Source organism: Prionailurus bengalensis, chromosome E4 (assembly GCF_016509475.1).
Source record: "Prionailurus bengalensis isolate Pbe53 chromosome E4, Fcat_Pben_1.1_paternal_pri, whole genome shotgun sequence".
NCBI classification, from domain to species: Eukaryota; Metazoa; Chordata; class Mammalia; order Carnivora; family Felidae; genus Prionailurus; species Prionailurus bengalensis.
Genome location: NC_057360.1, coordinates 52883295 through 52902421, shown reverse-complemented (window position 1 = coordinate 52902421; position 19127 = coordinate 52883295). Strand labels below are relative to the sequence as shown.

General features: G+C 39.0%; 1 long non-coding RNA gene across 1 annotated transcript in view; it reads right to left on the bottom strand.

The window, feature by feature from the left end:
* The window catches only part of LOC122476107, a 31833-nt gene extending 21778 nt beyond the window's left edge, over positions 1-10055 (bottom strand). The window contains exon 1 of the long non-coding RNA XR_006295391.1: positions 9974-10055. This is a non-coding gene — a long non-coding RNA (uncharacterized LOC122476107). The remainder of the gene's footprint in view (positions 1-9973) is intronic.
* Between the last annotated feature and the right edge of the window lie 9072 nt (positions 10056-19127).

Below are 19127 nucleotides of genomic sequence, written 5' to 3'. Positions count from 1 at the left end.
TTATTCATTTTCTCAGAAAAGCATGGTATTTTTTCAGCCTAAAAAGTTTACCTTTCTTCCTTCCCAGTGGATGGTCTAGAAGAGTGATATTTTCTTTCTTCTTTTTATATGTCTAGTCTATCAAATTTTCTCATGATTTTATCATTGGATTTCTCCCATAGCGTCTGAAGATCAAAGTGTTTCCTCTTACATATCTAGTGTTTTCTTTTTTTTTAATATACTATATACCTTGCCTTCTTTCTCACATTTTTGCCAATACCATGTGTTCTTGTTTTTTGAATGAGGGCCAGAACTTCTCTGCTCTTTGTTCCTCTGTCTAGGGCCCCTTCTTTGCTGTAGGGGGCCGGTTCTTTCTTCCTGGCCACCTTTCCTTTGGCTCCCCACAAGCAGCACCCTTCCCTCCAAGAGGCCATTCTGTAGGATCACTAGTATTAGTGTTATGGTCCCACGAGCCAATTCTTCCCTTTGTTTTTCAGCATGGAATTCTCTATTAAGTCTATTCAACTTCAGAAAGTTCTTTTCTATTCTCAGCGTGTAAAACCATCACTTTTTCTTCTACTTGTCCCAAGTTATATGGTCATTTCCCCTTGCTCAGCAGATAAATTGCCATTTCTCTTCTCATGCTAAATAAAATTTATCATCAGTTCTATTATTCATCAATTTTCTATTTCATATTGTGTCTATGGTTTGGGACTCTTTGAATTTGAGGCTATTGTACTTACTCTTCTGTGGTGAAGAGTTTCTAAGTATTTCATTTCTTCTGCTGCCTTATAAAACTTCTCTTTTATTTGGTACATCAGGCAGAATGCATTATATTTTTCCATCCAAACAGTCAGTAATCACTTTGTTATTCTCTATTATCTTGGCAGTATATCACTGTTTCTCTTTCCATAACACAGATATTATATTTTAGTGAAGGTAAATCTATATAGATATCATTTTCTCACAGACGGTCTTCATGACTTTTGTGTATAGTTTTTAGATATCTTAGACCGATTAAAACATAGATGGATTACCATTTTATACAACACTCAAGTTTAACAGGTAATTATTGCATTTTGTTCTTTTTATCTCAGGACACATTAACTTCTGTAATTTAATTTTCTTTTAACGTCTTCTCTCCATATTATTTTTTCTTTGAATTTTTAGTTATTCATATCTCCTAGATTATTTTCATTCAATTAGTCTATACAGATGCAAAAACAAATATTTTAAGATGACTATACATAGCATTTTACAAAATGTTGAGATTAGAAAGATGCAAATAAATAGTCTTTGCTCTCAAGAAAATCACAATACAGAAGGGAAAGCATATATTTAAGCCAATAGTTAAATTCCAGTGTGATACGCACAGTGACAAAATTATATAAGTGGGCAGAGGAGAGGATTATTGACACTGAAGATATCAGAGAATGCTTCACAGAGGGAGGCAGGTGACCCTCGATGGCACTGTTAAAGAAACAGATCATTATACAGACAAGGAGAGAAGAGATGTCTGACAGATGGAATGGCATATGCAAAGTCTTGAGGTAAGGGGCAGCGAGGTCTGTGCTGGCTGCAAAGTAGCATTGACTGGGTAGGTAGGTGTGGGTTGGGGCATTGACGGGGTAGGTAGGTATAGGTGAGCTGTGAGAGATGGGAATAGAAAGGCAGATGTGTGGAGGTCATGAAGCTGTCTTCACTATTCACACTCTAGGAGTAGGGTAAACTTTATTTCTGTATGTGGGAAGAAATTATTAAAGGCAAAGAAGCAAGGAAATGATTTAGTAAGATAAGGCTGATTTGGTCACAGCAGAGGATGTACTTGATGGTAGCAACACAGAAGTCAGCAAGGCAAGTTATGAAGCTACTGTCTAGGAGACAAACATGCAGGGGTGGAACAATAGTGATGGTGATGGTGATGGAAAGGAACAGGCTTGTTTCTGACTGGACACGGACCCCAGAAGGAGAAGAGAGTCTAGGACAGTGGCAGATTCCTGGCTCTGAATGAGGTACTAATCAGGCAGGTAACCCTGGCGAAATAGTACACCTTATTCATTCTTTGTACCGTAAACAGAGTTCTGTTCTATCAGAAAGCCTGACCTCTTCAACTTCCTGTCATCACTTTCTGTTTTGTAGCTTTGTAAGAAACACATCCCACCGAGGTAGCCAGGAATCTCAGGACAGCTGCAAGTGGTGGATGCCAGAAGTGCAGTAGCTACAATTTACATCATGCTATAGCTCATAAAGTGACTTCTGTATGTAGATTCCTTATGCAAGGACTGACCCACAGAATCAAAATTTTGTTGACCTAGGGAGACCCTAATCTGTGATATTTTTGCTTCCAAAGTTGAACAGTGCTATTTTATACTGAAGAATTTTATTGACATTCTAGGTAAATAATTTGTTTCAGATATGCCTAAGCATGTTGTGAGGGTTAAGTTGCCTGTCCCAGCAATATTCCAACAAACCAGTTTGCTGGTGGAACTCCTACACAAATGCACCCAGATACTTTTCCACACTAAAAATACTCAAATATAATCTGAAAAAAGGTAGAATATGAGTCATTATCTCCTGGAAGAGCCCAATAATATTCAGATTTAGTTGGGATGCTCCATGTGTCCACACTCATAGCTCATAATTTTCTCCTTCCTTTTCCCCTCAGTAAATCCCATGGGTATTGTCTCTTCTAGATACTGGAAGTACTTTTAATGATCTGCCAAAGTTCGTGGATGTTTCAAATGTTCTTCTAGTGCATTCCAGGGTTTTATTTTCAGACTTTCTTCTTTTCTCCTTGGTAGACTTACCCCCATCCCCAAGTTCCCCAAGAACATCCTCAAGAAAGATGGCTATCTTTCTCATCTTTCCTTTGGTGTGCTCAAAACACTCAGCTGGAATGGAATCCCTAGTACACACTTGTCACCAATGCACAAAGTAGATCTGCTTCCTTTTGCTGTATAATTATTATTTCCATTCTTGATATATTTCTTAAGGCTTCACTTGTAACAACACTTCCCTAACAGTGTTTACATCTGTCAGTCAGCATAAAGTACCTCCCTTTCCTCCAGTGGGACTAAAGAATATTTAATTTTCCCTCAGTGTTCCTAAGAGTATCGTTCTTGCTCACAGTACTTATTAGTTGCCTCCATTCCTCCACCTAATCCCACCCCCTCCTCAACCACATACACCTCTGTGGACTCCAGATGCACCTTTCCCCCCTGTATGCTTCATCTGTTCCCAATGTGATCCAGATGCCTTGTATTTCCTTCCAGGGAAAAGCAGGATCTTTATAAGCCATCCCCCGTGAGTCATCTTTCTGTCTTTGTGCCCAAGTTTGTTGAATTTTCCCCCCTGTGCCACGGTGCATATGGCTCTTCTCCTTCCCAGCACAGACGTATAATACCGTCACCTTCTGTTCTCTTATTCCTGCTCTTCTACGTGCTCCTGGTATACCTTTTCACCTCATGTGCTGCTCGGCTGTGTCATCTTTTCTCATTGCAAGCATCTATCAATATTTCTTGCTTTAGGAGGGCAGGTTGCTTCTCCCGCTTTAGGAGAGCAAGAGATGTTTCTGTTTCTCCTAGTTTAGGTATACCTGACTTTATACTATTGCATACGTGTAGATTTTACTCTCCAGCACTGCAGTGTTTCCCCTGATCTTCCTCGTCCCAGTAGGAATATGCAGTGTTGTGCCTTTCTTTTGAAACAGACTCTAGGGAGGTGCCTGGGTGGCTCAGTGGGTTGAGCATCATGGTCATGATCTCGTGGTCTGTGAGTCTGAGCCCCGCGTTGGGCTCTGTGCTGACAGCTCAGAGCCTGGAGCCCGCTTTGGATTCTGTGTCTCCCTCTCTCTCTGCCCCTCCCCTGCTCAAGCTCTGTCTCTCTCTCTGTCAAAAATAAATAAACATTAAAAAAAATTTTTTTACATAAAAACAAACAGACTCTGGGGTCATCATTTGCCTTTTCATTTATATTCATTATTACATCAGGTAAACACTTGTTCAATTTGTTAAGAGCAAGGCCTAGTGTGAGTTCTATGCTCATCAAAATGAAGAAGACATAGTTAATGTGTTGTTTTGTACAATATAATCTCATTCCTAAGATTTTGGAGAAAGCAAATTTCTTATACAAAATTGTTTTTGTGTCTGTCAGAACACAAACAGGGTTCTGTATGTCTACAATTTACATAAATTATATAGCTATTCCTCATTATAGACGAGTTCTTTTCTTTTTTATAGAGTTTATTTATTTTCAGAGAGAGAGAGAGAGAGAGAGAGAGAGAACAAACAGGGGAGGGGCAGAGGGAAAGGGAGAGAGAGAATCCCAAACAGACTCTGTGCAGGTGGCACAGAGCCCAAGGTGGGGCTCAATCTAGTGAACCATGAGATCACGATCTGAGCCAAAACCAAGAGCTGGAGTCTTAACCAGCTGAGCCACCCAGGCACCCCTCTAACTTTTTCTTGAAGGACCTCTATTTCGTAGAGCCAAGTTGTCTTCTCTCTCTGTGTTCCAAAATGACCCAGGTTGTCAATTTCACAAATTCAGTTTGCTTACTCATCAGTGTGACACAGCAATGCTGTAGCAATACACACTCTCCTTTGTGTTCCACATATTTACGCCGTCTTCTTGGTGTCTTGCTCAGAATTTTCCCTTAGGTAGCCACAATGTATACATTTCACCCTCTATGGTATGTGTTATTCATCATTGACTCCACAGAAATTATAAAATACAAACTATGTTCATTAACTTTTGTCTCCCAGTCAGGTCTTCTGTCTACATGTTTAGTTCATAGTAATTCTCCCTGGGAACATTGTAACTTTTCTCCCCTGGCACAGAAAATATCTCTACAAACAGTGGTCATCATGCTCTTTTGTGCTGGAAGAGGTATTGTTTTTCTTCTTAAATATTAAGTCTTTAAGGAACCTTGCTCCTGCATCAGTTTCATCCGTTTATGTAGCTTTCAGCTAAGTAAAAACACGAAACACCTAAATTATCCTCTTTCTGTCCAGTGCTTACTTGTCCTTTGTTCCTCAGGGCTTGGGAATTTCAGTCTTCTTCTATTTGAATACTAAGCTAGTACACTGTTAATTTTTAAAGTATTCATTCATTCTCCAAATATTTATAGCGCACATGTGTGTGCCAGGCAATCTTCTAGGTCTGATAATATGGAAGCGAACATAAACTCCTGCCTTCATAAACCTTACATCTTAAATAGGAAGACAGAAGACAACTGAATGAATAAGCAAAATTCAGTCTACTGTATTAAGAGGCATTAAATGCTTGTTGGAAAAACAATACACCAGGGAATTGTGATAAGAAATGTATATGTGGGTACTGTTGTATGTATTGCAGGGGGATAGGATTTTGCACTTTAAAAAATTTTTTTTTTCAACGTTTATTTATTTTTGGGACAGAGAGAGACAGAGCATGAACGGGGGAGGGGCAGAGAGAGAGGGAGACACAGAATCGGAAGCAGGCTCCAGGCTCTGAGCCATCAACCCAGAGCCTGACATGGGGCTCGAACTCACGGACCACAAAATCGTGACCTGGCTGAAGTCGGACGCTTAACCAATTGCGCCACCCAGGCACCCCAGGATTTTGCACTTTTAATAGGCACCTAGAGAAGGTCTCAGTTGAAGGGTGAGGGAGTGAGCCATTGATATCTGAGTGAGGAATATTCCAGGTGACAGGAACAGGAATTTAAAGGCTCTAACCTGGGAGTATGCACTGGTGTCAATGGGATACTGGGAGGAAGTCGCAGTACAGTTAGTGAGGAAGACGGAGGAGGTAAGTAAGGTTAGAGAGAAGATGGGTTCTGGCTGGGCAGGGCCTTGTAGGCATTTTACATTTCATAAAGTCCGTATTGGAGGTCTCTTCATAAATGCAAACTTTATTCCTCATGGACGTCACTACCATTACTGTTCCTGTCCCCCCTCCCCCCCTTTCTAGGGGCTGCTGACTTTTCTCCAATGGGCTAAAGGAATTTCCCCTGAGGGCTCCCTCCCTTCACTTTCTCCTCTCTTCTCCTTTTCCTTTTCCTGTTTCTTCTTTCACAATTGATCTCAACAAATATGGTATCTTACACTTATTTACAAACCTTTTCCTTCTATCTATGATAACCCCGGGGTATCAAGTTTTCTAAGGACATCGCATTTTTTATTCATTCTCAGGTCAAACAAGAACATGCACACGCAATAAATGTTTGCTGCAGGCATGGCAAGAGTGGAACTTCAGGACCATTTTCTGATTTCCAGCTGTTTCCTTTCTGACTTGGCTTTAGGTGCATGACATAAATCAGACTCTCTCCTTGTGAACTGTCGGTCCATTTCTTCCATTCTTTTTTTAAAGTTTGCTTCCCGGAGAAACACAACTTTTGTTCACTCTTCTCATGAGTTACCCGAGACCGCCCCAGGCAGCGTATCTTTGCTTGCTTACTGCCTTCACTTTGTCTTTGCTTCTCTTCGGCACCCTCGTCACCTCAGGGACACTACAGATGGTTTACGTCTAACTTTGTGTACACATCCTCAATTGTTGTCTGTCGGTTTTTCTGTTAGCCCTCTAGTGGAGTACAAGGGGGTTGCAGAACCCTCGCTTTACAGCTAGAAACGATTCCGTGCAGTACAACATTGCTTGACACATGAAGAGGCAGGGCTTTCCTCTTTGCCTCACATACATAAAGGTGGAGTGCACAGCCGCATAGCTGGGCTGCCATTTGCCTGAGGTGTTATTTCTTCCTCTCTGGAAAAGGAATGGTGATGTGAGCTTTTGGGTCACCCTAGGTGCATTGTTACATTGTCTTTCCCATTTTCTACTTCCTAAATGATATTCAGAATCCCATTTTCTCTGTGAAAACTTTCTGAATAACCCCAGGCAACCCTTCATTCTTTCTCCCTGCTCTGAGTTATTTTATCCTTCATGGCTGATAATGCTTATTTTGACATTCACCAACAATGTCTAATACGTGCATATTTATTTACACATATATTTATATTTACTTATATTTCTTGTTCCTTCCATTAGGTTGTTAGGTCCTAAGGGCAGAGTAACCCCCCCTCTCTCTCTCTCTCTCTCTGTCTCTCAAAATCTATTCTGGGGCACCTGGGTGGCTCAGTCGGTTAAGCGTCCGACTTCAGCTCAGGTCATGACCTCACAGTTTGTGAGTTCGAGCCCCGCATCAGGCTATGGGCTGATGGCTCAGAGCCTGGAGCCTGCTTCAGATTCTGTGTCTCCCTCTCTCTCTGCCCCTCCCCCACTCACACTCTGTCTCAGTCTCTCTCTCGAGAATAAGTAAACATTAAAAAAAATCTCTTTCTTTCTCCTTGTATGCACAACACAAAGTGATGACTCTTCTTTTTTTTTAATTTATTTTTGAGAGATATAGAGAAGATAGATAGAACCAATGGGAGAGAGGCAGAGAGAGGGGGACAGAAGATCCAAAGTGGGTTCCTTACTAACAGCGGAGAGTCTAATGGGGGGTTTGAACTCTTGAACCACAAGATCATATGACCTGAGCTGAAGACTTAACCAACTGAGCCACCCAGGTGCCCCAAGCAATGATTTTCTTAAAGTGCTCAATAGTAAATTTTAAAAATGTCCACAGAACATGATCTTTTTATTCAAGTTCTCTATTTATTGCCCTACTGTTGGAACTACTGATATGTCATCTTAATGCCCCATTCCTCATGGGCTCCTGTCTCCTAGTTTTTTTGGGAAGGGTTCATCACTATAGACCCAGGAAAATCAACTTTGATCACTTATTTCATTTTCTGTGTATTTTACTTTTCTTGAAATCTTCCCCATGCAGTTGTTTTTCTTCATAATCAGAGTAAAACAACTTGTTTCTTCATCGTTCTTCCTTCCTCTGAGTTATCTTCTTCTATACCATGATACACATACAAGGATAGCTTTTGTAGTTCATGTACCTTGATTTTCTGCAAACTTCAACTTAATAATTGCTCCCCCTTAACAAAAAAAGTGGTTCTTATTCAAGAACATTTTACAGACCTAATGCAAAAGTGATATACATTTCTTGTGAACAATTTGAAAAAATTACCCATTAAAATAGTCTGGAATACAATTTCCTGAAGTTAATTATGCGTGTGTGTCGTGTGTGTGTGTGTGTGTGTGTGTGTATGTAGTCTACTTCTCTTCATAAATGTATAATATACATCCTGTCTTATTCTTTTTAAAATTTTTTTAATGTTTATTAATTTTTGAGAGAGAGAGAGAGGGAGAGAGAGGGAGAGAAAATGAATGAGTGGGGGAGGGGCAGAGAGAGAGAGAGAGACAGACAGTCTGAAGCAGGCTCCAGGCTGTGAGCTGTCAGCACAGAGCCCGATGCAGGGCTAGAACTCACGAACCAGGAGACCATGACCTGAGCTGAAGTCGGATGCTTAACCCACTGAATTACCCAGGTGCCCCTACATCCTGTCTTATAAGTCATTTTCCCCATCGCATTAAACTGCCTTCTACTCTAACATATTTACACTGTTTTTCATATTACTAAAACAATGATTATTTATTGGATAAGATATAAATAAGAAAAAGAAAATAAAAATTGCTTATAACCAACTACTCAGGATAAACACTGTTCATGTTTTCATCTATGTAGCATATAGTGAACTGTATTACATGTCACAATATATTTTCCAATACTAATTTTTAACATATTAGGACAACATGTCAGAACAATATTTTTCCTTATGTATATTGAGTGATTTGTTTGATCAAATTAGATTATTAAATATATTAGTTCCCAATGCTTTTTTCTTACAACTCTGCAATTAGCTTCACTTTAGAAATATTTTGATTCATAGTCCTGTTTTTATTTTTTTAATCTTGATAAATTCCTATCCTAAATTGAACTGCTAGGCTATGATATACATTGCTAAATTGTCTTCCATACAACATGCATCCATTTACATGTGAATTGGGGTTAGAGTATATGTGAGTACTCATTTACATGATATCTTGATATTACAGTTTTACCATGATTTTGTTTTAGTTTTTTTCTTTTCCTTTTTTTCTTTTCTAAATTAAAAGGCATAATGAGCTATCATATTATTTTGTAACTTTATATTTCCTGAAATAATAATGAAATATAAAAATTTTAAAAGGGTAGTGGGCTTTTGTATTTCTTCTTTTTGGGGACTGCTTATTCTCATTGATTAGGATATTTTTTTCTCATTTATTTTGGAGTAATCTCTTTATAGCAAAGTTGGTAACTGTCATATAGGTTGTAAATGGTCTTCCTGGTTTATTTTAAATTTATCTTTTATATTTCTCATAGTGATTTCTGATATGTACATACTTTAGCTAATTTATAGATTTATTTTGATATGTGTATTCAGGAAGGCTATTCTATACTTCAAACTCGGTAAACATTCACTTTTTTTTTTAATTGCAGTGAATTGGGTATATGATGTGAGGTAAGCAAGGTTTTGCTTTTCTTGAAATGATACAAACTGCATTTTCTACTATTATTCCTATTATTCTATATATTATTCTTCACAGATTTGAAATTTATTTTGTAAAATACATGCACGAAATAATTCTTTCAGGTTTACACAGCCTCACTCTTTTTTCTCTTTGTCTATTTATTTTGCTTATATAATGTAATTCACCTTTCTTCATTTGATTGCTGGCTAAGTTCATTTTTCCAGAGTCAAGATGTCGGTGTGTTACGCTTTTGGCATCTGTGTAAGAAAATCCTCCCTTCCCTGCCCTCCCGCCCCACCCTCGCCATCCCATCCTTAAATTACAGAAGGCCATTGTCCCATCTCACTTTTGCCCATCTCCTGACTTTCTACCATGGTAATCTAGTAAAGACTTTGAGTTCTGTGTGACTTTATTATTTCACCTCCCATCCCTTCCTTTCTCCCCACAATGCCAAACAATTGTTCATAAATTCATTTTGCACCAACTGCATCACTTGTCCACACTCTTTGTAAACCCCCGAAACCATTATTTTGGCTTCCTGCAAATCACAACTTACTTTTGCGCTGTGTGGTCGAGTACCTGGCCGCTTAGTCTCTTGCCCGGCGTCTTCGAGTCCCGCGGGCTCGGCACGTCCAGCGACTCCTGCGTGTTCCGGTTCCTGCCGTGTTCCGATTCTGTGTCGTGCAGTCTCTTCCAGCTCCGCGTGCGCTGTGTGCTGTTGCGTGTATCTTCGTGGTAACGGAGCGTTCTCATTTGGGGCAGTACAAGGGCCATATTTTTCCCTGCAGCTGAGTTATTCCCTTTGTGCCTCACCTATTTTTAAGTCTTTTAATGTACTCCAAGGTCATCTTTAAAGCCCTTTCTGTATCTCAGCCGCTTCACGTTCCTTCCACCTCCACCCGGTGTACGTCAATCGTGTTCTTGTTCTTCGGGCCCAGGTAGTTCACCGGATTTACGGCAACTACTTTTTGTCTCTCTTCAGGTGAGTCTGCTTTTGTTCTTCACACTCTTCTAAGGATGTTTTTGCTTTTTTATCCAGGTGTCCTTATTTTCCATCTCACCTTTTGATAAATGATTTGTTTTCCCTTTACTTTTTTTTTTTTCTCGCTTAGTTTTTCTCCGTATTGTGAAGTCTCTTGCATTTCACACTGCAATTTTCTTTTTAACCAGTCTCTTGTCACCTTTGTGTCTGAAGAGCATTATGTCTTGTTTAATCTTTCATGTTATTGCAGCTGAGCTAAATCACCTTTGCTTTTCATAAATGATCCATTCTCCCTTTTAAACCATAGTAAGTACTTTTATATATATTTACTTTTTAAAGTGATGGTCCATCTGATTTTTTTTTGTACCTAATATTCTTTTATTTTGCTTCAACTTGTTTTATAAGTCTGTCACTCTCCGCATTCCTCAATTACTTGTGAATTCTGTATTTTTCTCTTTTAAATTCTGAAAACATACTGGCTTTCTAATATTCAGAGTGTATTATTTTTTTACTCCTTAAATCCTAAATTGCTTTATTAATTAAAAATAATTTATTCAAATGGAGACTTACAGAATAGCTATTTATTTATCCACATGCCGAGAACAAAGAGGGATACACAAGAAGTGTTGGGGGAATATTAATCTGGTCTATATGAGCCAGGGAAGACTTTAGAGAGGGTAAGAATTTGAGCAAGATTTAAAGGATTGATAGGTTTTGGGTGGTTTAACAAGAGGAAAGGTTGCCAAACACCACAATTTTTCTTTTATGGTTTAGACAACAATTCACAGTTTTGGAGACAGACCAAACTAAAGTGATTCAAAGACAGTCAGGCACTAACAATCACCAGCATATCAGTTCCATTTATTTTCAGTGAGAAGATAGAGAAAAAGGATACAGGAAAAAATGAACTGAAAAATGACCTTTAAAACCATTAACATGAGGGTAATCCCTTTAAAGGATTACAGCCAGATGTGTCAGGTGGTTAGAGAGCTACAACCTTTCTCTTGTCACCACTGTTCTTACTTTCTGAATCCTTGTTGCCTTGTTTCCACTTTTTATCTATTATGCTACATTCATCATCGACCAATCTGTAAATCAATGAATACTGTTCAGAAAAATGCCATGTGCTGTGGGAAATACAAAAAGGACTGCTTTCAAGGAGCTTTTAGTCTCATACAGAAGCAAATAATTAAACTTATAATTTTGAATAAGTTTAGAACATAAAATGAAATGATAAAATATTGATGAAGCTGTAAGGCTGTATGAATTCAGAAAATACAAAAAAAAAACCCACCAAAATTCAGAAAATAACTGGTGGTGGAATTAATCAACAAAGTTGTTATGTAGATACAAAAATGTAGCTGGACCTTGAGAGGTACAGGTAAGTAGAACAGAGCAGGAGAAAATTCTAAGGATATTAATATCTAAAGATAATTACATGTCTTAGCTCATGAAGTCAGTGATGAGCATGACATATACATCCGTTAACTTGTTAATTTATCTAACCATCAAATATTGAGCATGTTTTACATGCCCAGTTTTCTTTTCAGCTCTGAAATTGGTGATATAGCGATGAATAAGATAGACAATATCTTTGCACAAATGAGGTTTAGATGCTCTGGAGAGGCTCTACTCAATAAAGAAAAGAACAAGTGAGCAGAGAAGCTGATATTCATTCAATAGCAGAAGTGCTATGAAGAACTTAAATAGAATAATGTGATAGGGAGAGAGTAAGGAAGGAATATAATTAGTTTGGGTAATCGGGAGCTGCCTCCAAATGATGAGAACACAGCCACATGGAAATGTACACAACATATTTCAGAGAGTGGGAGAAACACTTAGATAGAGCTTAAGGCATGAATGTGATTGGATTTGTTGTAAGAATGGAAAGAAGAGTCATGGTTGAGGTAGAAGGTAGTAGGAAATAAGATATGAGAGGTAGATGTGCGCAGACCATACAGGGCTATTCTGGCCATGAAAAATGTCTTTGGTCATTGAATGCACCCCTTTGTGAATTGTTTGTTCAAAATTATGCCCATTGTTTTTGATAAGTGTGGTTTTCTTTTTTTTAAATTATTTAAAAGTTTGTTTTAATATTTACTGAGGGAGAGAGAGAGAGCAAGAGAGGGGCAGAGAGGGAGAGAGAGAATCCTAAACAGGCTCTGTGTCATCAGAATGGAGCCCCACATGGGGCTTGAACCCGCAAACCTTGAGCATGACCTGAACTGAAATCAAAAGTCAGATGCTTAACTGACTGAGCCATACAGGCACCCATTGTTTTCTTATTATTATCCTGCTTGAAGTTTATATAACTTCTTAAATTTTAGGCTGGATAGATGCCTTTTATCAGTTTTATAAAAATCTTCAAGCAAAAAATCTTTTTTAAAAAAACATTTACTTATTTTGAGAGACAGAGAGAAATAGAATGTAAGCTGGGGAGGGGCAGAGAGAGAGGGAAACAGAGAATCCCAAGCAGGCTCCACGCTGTCAGCACAGAGCCCAATGTGGAGCTTGAACTCATGAACCCTGATATAACCTGAGCCGAAATCAAGAGTTGGACGCTTGAGTGAGCCAAACAGGCACCCCCCAATTATCTTTTAATATTGCTTTTGTCTAAATCTTTCCTCTTCTTCTGGACCTCCCATTACATATGTGTTAGGCCTCAGCGCCCTGTTCATATGCTTCTTAAATCATTTCCTATATTTTGTACCCTTTTATTTGTGCTTTGATCTGTTTCTATCAAATTTTTCATCTAGTTGACTAGCCCTAATTCTTTCTGCTGTTTTATTTATTGAGGATTTTTTTAGGTGTGTAATTTCTATTTGATATTAAATAGTTGTTTTAAAGTCTCTTTGCTTGAATGTATTATATGGTTATTTTAAAGTCCTTGTCTGTCTGCCTCAATATCTGGACTACTTGTGGGTCTGCATATATGGTCTGTTTATTTTTTTAATTCATGATCATAATCCTACTTCTTGGTATGCTTGGTTTTTGTAAATTAAATGATGGATATAGTATACTGACAATTTTAGAATCTTCAGGAAACTCTCTTTTGGCCTGGAGAGGATTTGATTGTTTTCTGTCAGGGAAATAGAAGACAGACAGATCATGTTTAGTGAAGTCAAATCCCTTTTGAGTTTGCCTTATTCTTAGAGTTCAGTTTACTATAGGTCTTAACTGACCTGAGATGTCTATCATGGGATGTCTATCGTGGCCCTTGTTCATTAATGACTCTTGAACTCTATATCCAGTACTAGGAAATTGCTGATGTTTCTGTTTGGCTTTTTGACTTCTTAAAGTTGCTTTCTATTTTGTTGGTTGGGAGAAAGATCTGGACTATGGGTATAGATTTTGAATCATTGACATAGATGTGTTAACTGAGGGTTGCCTGGGTGGCTCAGTCAGTTAAGCATCTGACTTCAGCCTAGGTCATGATCTCGCTGTTCTTGAGTTTGAGCCCCACATCGGGCTCTGTGCTGATAGCTCAGATCCTGGAGCCTCTTTTGAATTCCGTGTCTCCCTTTTTCTCTGCCCCTTCCCCACTCTTGCTTTGTCTCTCTATCAAAAACAAACAAAACAAAAACAAAAACAAAAAAGGTTAAGTGAAAGCATGCAGAAAGAGAAGAGTGTTTTGGACAAATGTGGAAGGATTAAGATGGAAAAGTAAAGAGAGACAGAACTTTGAGGAACACCAACAATGCACACATGACTACTGTAGGACTAAGAAGCAAAATACAGTAAGAAGAGGTAAGAGGAGAAGCCAAGAGTGGAGTTTAATGGAAGCCAAAGACAGAATTTCATGAAAATGTTCTCAAGTTTCCAAAGACAGATATCCAAGATCCTGGGAACTGTGAAGGGTAAACAAACAAAAGAACTGTGGAGAGTTTATTCACTCTGTTTTGCAAGCTAACAAGTAAGTCTACCACAATTTCAAGGTACTGATAGAAGCCATGAGACTCTTGAGTCAGAATACAAAGGACTATATTGTCTGTGACTGAAAAGACGCCATGAACTTTGCATTTGCATCTGCTCTCATGTCTTCCAAGTTCCGCGAGGCAGTGAAGAGTGGACCCAGGTGACGCTCCACACACCGTGAGTGTACATGACAGGTATGGATCTTGACCCCAATCTTTTAACATGTACTGTGAGCAAAATTATCCAAATTTTCCTGGGAGGGAGATATTATCTCCAATATACTGGGTAGCAAATAACATGCTTACTTCTAAGAAGACACGGTATATAGAAATCTTTGAAAAGATATTCCACAACAAAAAGCTATCAGTGTCTCTGTTCTCAAGATGTGCAAAAATATGAGAAATTCCTAGAACACTATCTCCTATAAAAGGGAGAGACAAAAATAGTTACCAACAAAACTAATATTTAGTTATGTATCTTGTGCTATTATTTATCTCATTTACTTGTCAAAACAACTCTTAGGTACTTTCCCTTTTTGTCTTCGTTTTATATAAAAGTAGATACTGATGAACTTGTCCTAAGTCCCACAGCTAGCAAGTGGCAAAGCTGTATCAACTTGAATACTCTTTGAAGTCCTACTGTGTCCTGACACACGGTCTATGCAAAAAGGGTGTAAACCACATTCATTGGCTATAGTAACATCATGGTCACTGGTGACTTCACTGAATGTCATTTCAGTGGAGTTCCAGGGACAGAATACAGATCAGAGCAAATTGCAAAGTGATTGGGGGCAGGTATAAATGGAGGTAATGTACACAAAAACTTATTTGAGATGTTTGATTGCAAAGAGAGAGTAGAAACAAAGGACTCAAGAAAGGATATATATATAATTTTGAGAGTTGTTTGCTTGGCTATTCAGGGGAAGGAATTTAAAAAGGAAAAAATATAACATGGGAGATGGAAGGGGCAATTGACAATATTTCAAGAAAGAAGGTCAAAGAAGATGAAGTCCAGTGTGACACATGGAGAGATAGGAGAGCCAGCTCCTCTTCCATTAGAACAAGAGGATTTTGCAGCTGTGCTGAGGTTGAAGTACCTATTTGATGGCTTCTCTTTGATCTGTGAGGTGGAAGGTAAGGTCATCTGCTGAGTTTAAAATACAGGTGACTGAAGAAAGCAGTTTGATTTTGAGAATAGAGTAGCCCTCTGTGAAGAACAGGCGAGAGAGTCTACAAGGAGTAGAATGTGAGTTTCTTTAGTGGTACTCAGGTGCTGTGCTGCGGAGATGGACAAACTGGGCAGCTGGCTGGATCATGGTTGAGATTTGCCAGGACAAGGGAAATAGGGGAAATGAGGATACTGGAAAAAAAAAAAGGGTGATTGATGTGGTGGGCCATGAAACCAAAGCTGGACAGGAAAAGAAGTGAGGTCAGTGGGAAATTGAGAAAGCAGGAGAAATAAGGAGAAAGCAGAGGGGTGGCCAATGAACTTAAAATCCTCATAAGTAAGCATTATATGGTAAATTAATTGAGTGAATAAGCCGGAATAAATAGAGTGTTGGAGTTCTGTTTTTTAAAATGAAGTTTTGCTTGGGGCGCCTGGATGGCTCAGTTCACGATCTCATGGTTTGTGAGTTCGAGACCCGCATGGGCTGGCTGCCGTCAGTGTGGAGCCTGCTTTGGATCCTCTGTCCTCCTTTCTCTCTGCCCCTCCCCCACCTCAAAATTAAATAAACATTAAAAAATGAAGTTATGTTTCATTTGCCATCAAAAACCATAACCTCTGCTTTTTTCCACCCTGTCCAGAATTTTATGATCATAGACAGGAAAACTTGAGAATTAAGACCATGAACCTTTTTTTTTTTTTTTCCCACTGATCAAATGTTGAAGTGGGCAGTTTCTATGGCAGACACAGATAAAATACTTTGTGATGTTGCCAGGAAGAAAGACTCAGCCAGGACAGAGCACCTATATTATAGGAAGCTCTCTGTCAGAGGAAATAAGGTGTCCAGGGCAAAGAAAATGTACGTTCTCACATTGTTACAGCACTAGTGTTACACAGCTATGAAACACACCTGGCACAAGACGTGGGTATGGTGAAGAGCAACCCAGTGAACGTGGGGGTGCAGATATCTTTTCACGGTTCGATTTTGTTTCCTCATGCATATACTCAGAAGTAAAATTGTCGGGTCGTGCTGTAGTTGTATTTTAATTTTTGAATGATTTTGATTTCCATAATGTTTACCAATTTATATTCTCACCAACAGTACACTGGGTTCCTTTTTCTCCGTATCCTCACCAGAATTTGTTATTGCTTTTTTAAAATTTATTTTTACGTTTTTGTTTGTTTGCTTTATAATAGCCATTCTAACAGGTATGAAGTGATATCTCACTGGGGGAAGTGGTCAAAGGGTACAAACTTTCAGTTACAAGATGAGTAAGTTCTGGGGATCTAATGGTGACTATAGTTAATACCATTATACCATGTATGTAAATGTTACTGAGATCAGATCTTAAAATTTTCACCACACACAAAAAATTGCAATTATGTGAGGTGGTAGATATGTTAACCAACCTTGCTGTGGTAAGCCTTTTGTAATGTATACGTATATCAAATCATTACATTGTGTACATTAAACTTACACAGTGTTGTGTGTTAATTATATCTCAAACAGCTGGGAAAAAATGAAGCACATCTATTCTCAGTATCACCCTGAGATCTAATGTTGATATTGGTAGTTCTGATAGAAGTGAGGTTTGTTTTCATTTGCCCTTCACCTCTCCTTCTGTGTTTTACCCCCAGTTCTTGATAACCTTTCTCTTCTTAGGTATCCAGGGCACCTGAACCCCAACCCATGGCTGCATTAGCTGCAACACAACTGGCGGGGGGGGGGGGGGGTAATTTTCAGACTTTGTAGCATGTGATTATATGGTGAAAACTTCCTCTTGAAATTTACTCTTTTCTTGTAATTTCTTTCACTTGTTATGCTTTTTCTCCATTTTAAACAGTCCTTTCCACCTCCTGAATGACCTTCTCTTTCTCCTTCTCTTTCTCTTACGTATTGATGTGCTCAAAGTCTTGATTATTACCTTTACAGAAGACATTGCTAATTGCTTATCAATGTCTATTATATTCTTGTATGCTAGTTGCATGTCAGTTTTTCTTTTCCTCTTAGTAGAAAACCCTGTTTTTAATCGAATTCATTGTTCAACAGCTTAAAAAGCATTTGTTCTAGTCTCTCAGGCTGCAGGATGGGATCACGTGACTAGAGTGTCCAATCATCCTGGTCTGCCTGGGACTGCTGGGTTTTCTGTGTTGGGAGACATTCAATAATTAGACTGGGAAAATCACAGGCAAACCTGGGTTAACTGGTCATCTCACATCTGACTTGTTTCTAGTCAATAGTATGTGAAGGAAATGTCATGTGGGATATAGCTTTCTCTTTAAAAGACAGTGGGCCGGCTGTCTTTCTCCTTCTGCTTGATGAGATTATTAGTGCTCCAAAAACCGTCTTGGAATTTGATTAGGCCTTCAGGAAGTAGAGCAGAAAACTTAGGTGCTTGAATTCCTGATGATGCTGTGGAGTCACCCACTATTATACTGCTTCAAATACTATAGATTTCTTTTTTTTAGGTGAACATAATTGCAGGTGTATGGCCCCCTTCCCTTCCCTTCCCTTCCCTTCCCTTCCCTTCCCTTCCCTTCCCTTCCCTTCCCTTCCCTTCCCTTCCCTTCTTTCCTTTTCTTTCCCTTCCCCTCCCCTCCCCTCCCCTCCCCTCCCCTCCCCTCCCCTCCCCTCCCCTCCCCTCCCCTCCCCTCCTCTCCTCTCCTCTCCTCTCCTCTCCTCTCCTCTCCTCTCCCCTTCTTCTGTATTTCTAAGGCAGAAAGATAACATCTTTCACTTTATTGGCATAATATCATTGTTTGGTCTTACCTGGAGTTCTAGATCCATGTGGGTAGTTTTATTGGCCAGCTCTATTTAGATGATCTATGTGCCAAATCAAAACTTATCATCATCTTGTGAAAGTACGCTTCTCCACTACATTCCTTATCACGGTACATAGATCTTCATGTTGTACTAGACAAAAGTCAGGTAGTCATTCTTGAATTTCTCTCACATCCAGTTGATGGCCAGGCTCTTTTAATTACATATCTAGAATTTGACCTTTCTACTCCAACCAAATGTGTGTTGGTTTAGGTCCTCATGTTTTTCCTGGGTCATTAAACTGTCTCAAATATTTATAAAATACTACACTCTATTGATAGTTATGCTAGAGTTATCTTTTTAGAATGCAACTCTGACTCTGTGTCTCCCCAGTAGTAAAACCCTCGCTATTGCCTTCAAGAAATAATATTAAGTTAATAGTTAAGTCAATAATGTGTGTCAGAGCCAGCCTGCCCTACCTCTGCCACATCCTATTGTGCCTTTTATTACATGCGTGCCAGTGTTTACTTGTACTAGAGAGACAACACTGATCTAAATATACCAGGTATGCCCTTACTGCAGGGCCATTGCACATGCAACTTCTTTTACCTGGAACATCCTTCTCTCAACTGTGATCAAATGCTGAAAGAGAGGTTCCCAAATTTTCTTGGTTCATGACGTCTTTAGTGCCTCAGTAATATTTACTTAGCACCCACTGATGTCAATACATATTTATTTCCCAACAACTCAGCAACCATTTTAAGAAGTATTACACTTAAAGCAAAAGAAGAAAATGTTATATTTCTTTCTCAACCATGGTTACTTACTAGTGGGATGTGTGCATCTGTTGGGTACTGCACAGTATCTCAAGTCTTACAATTGGATTGG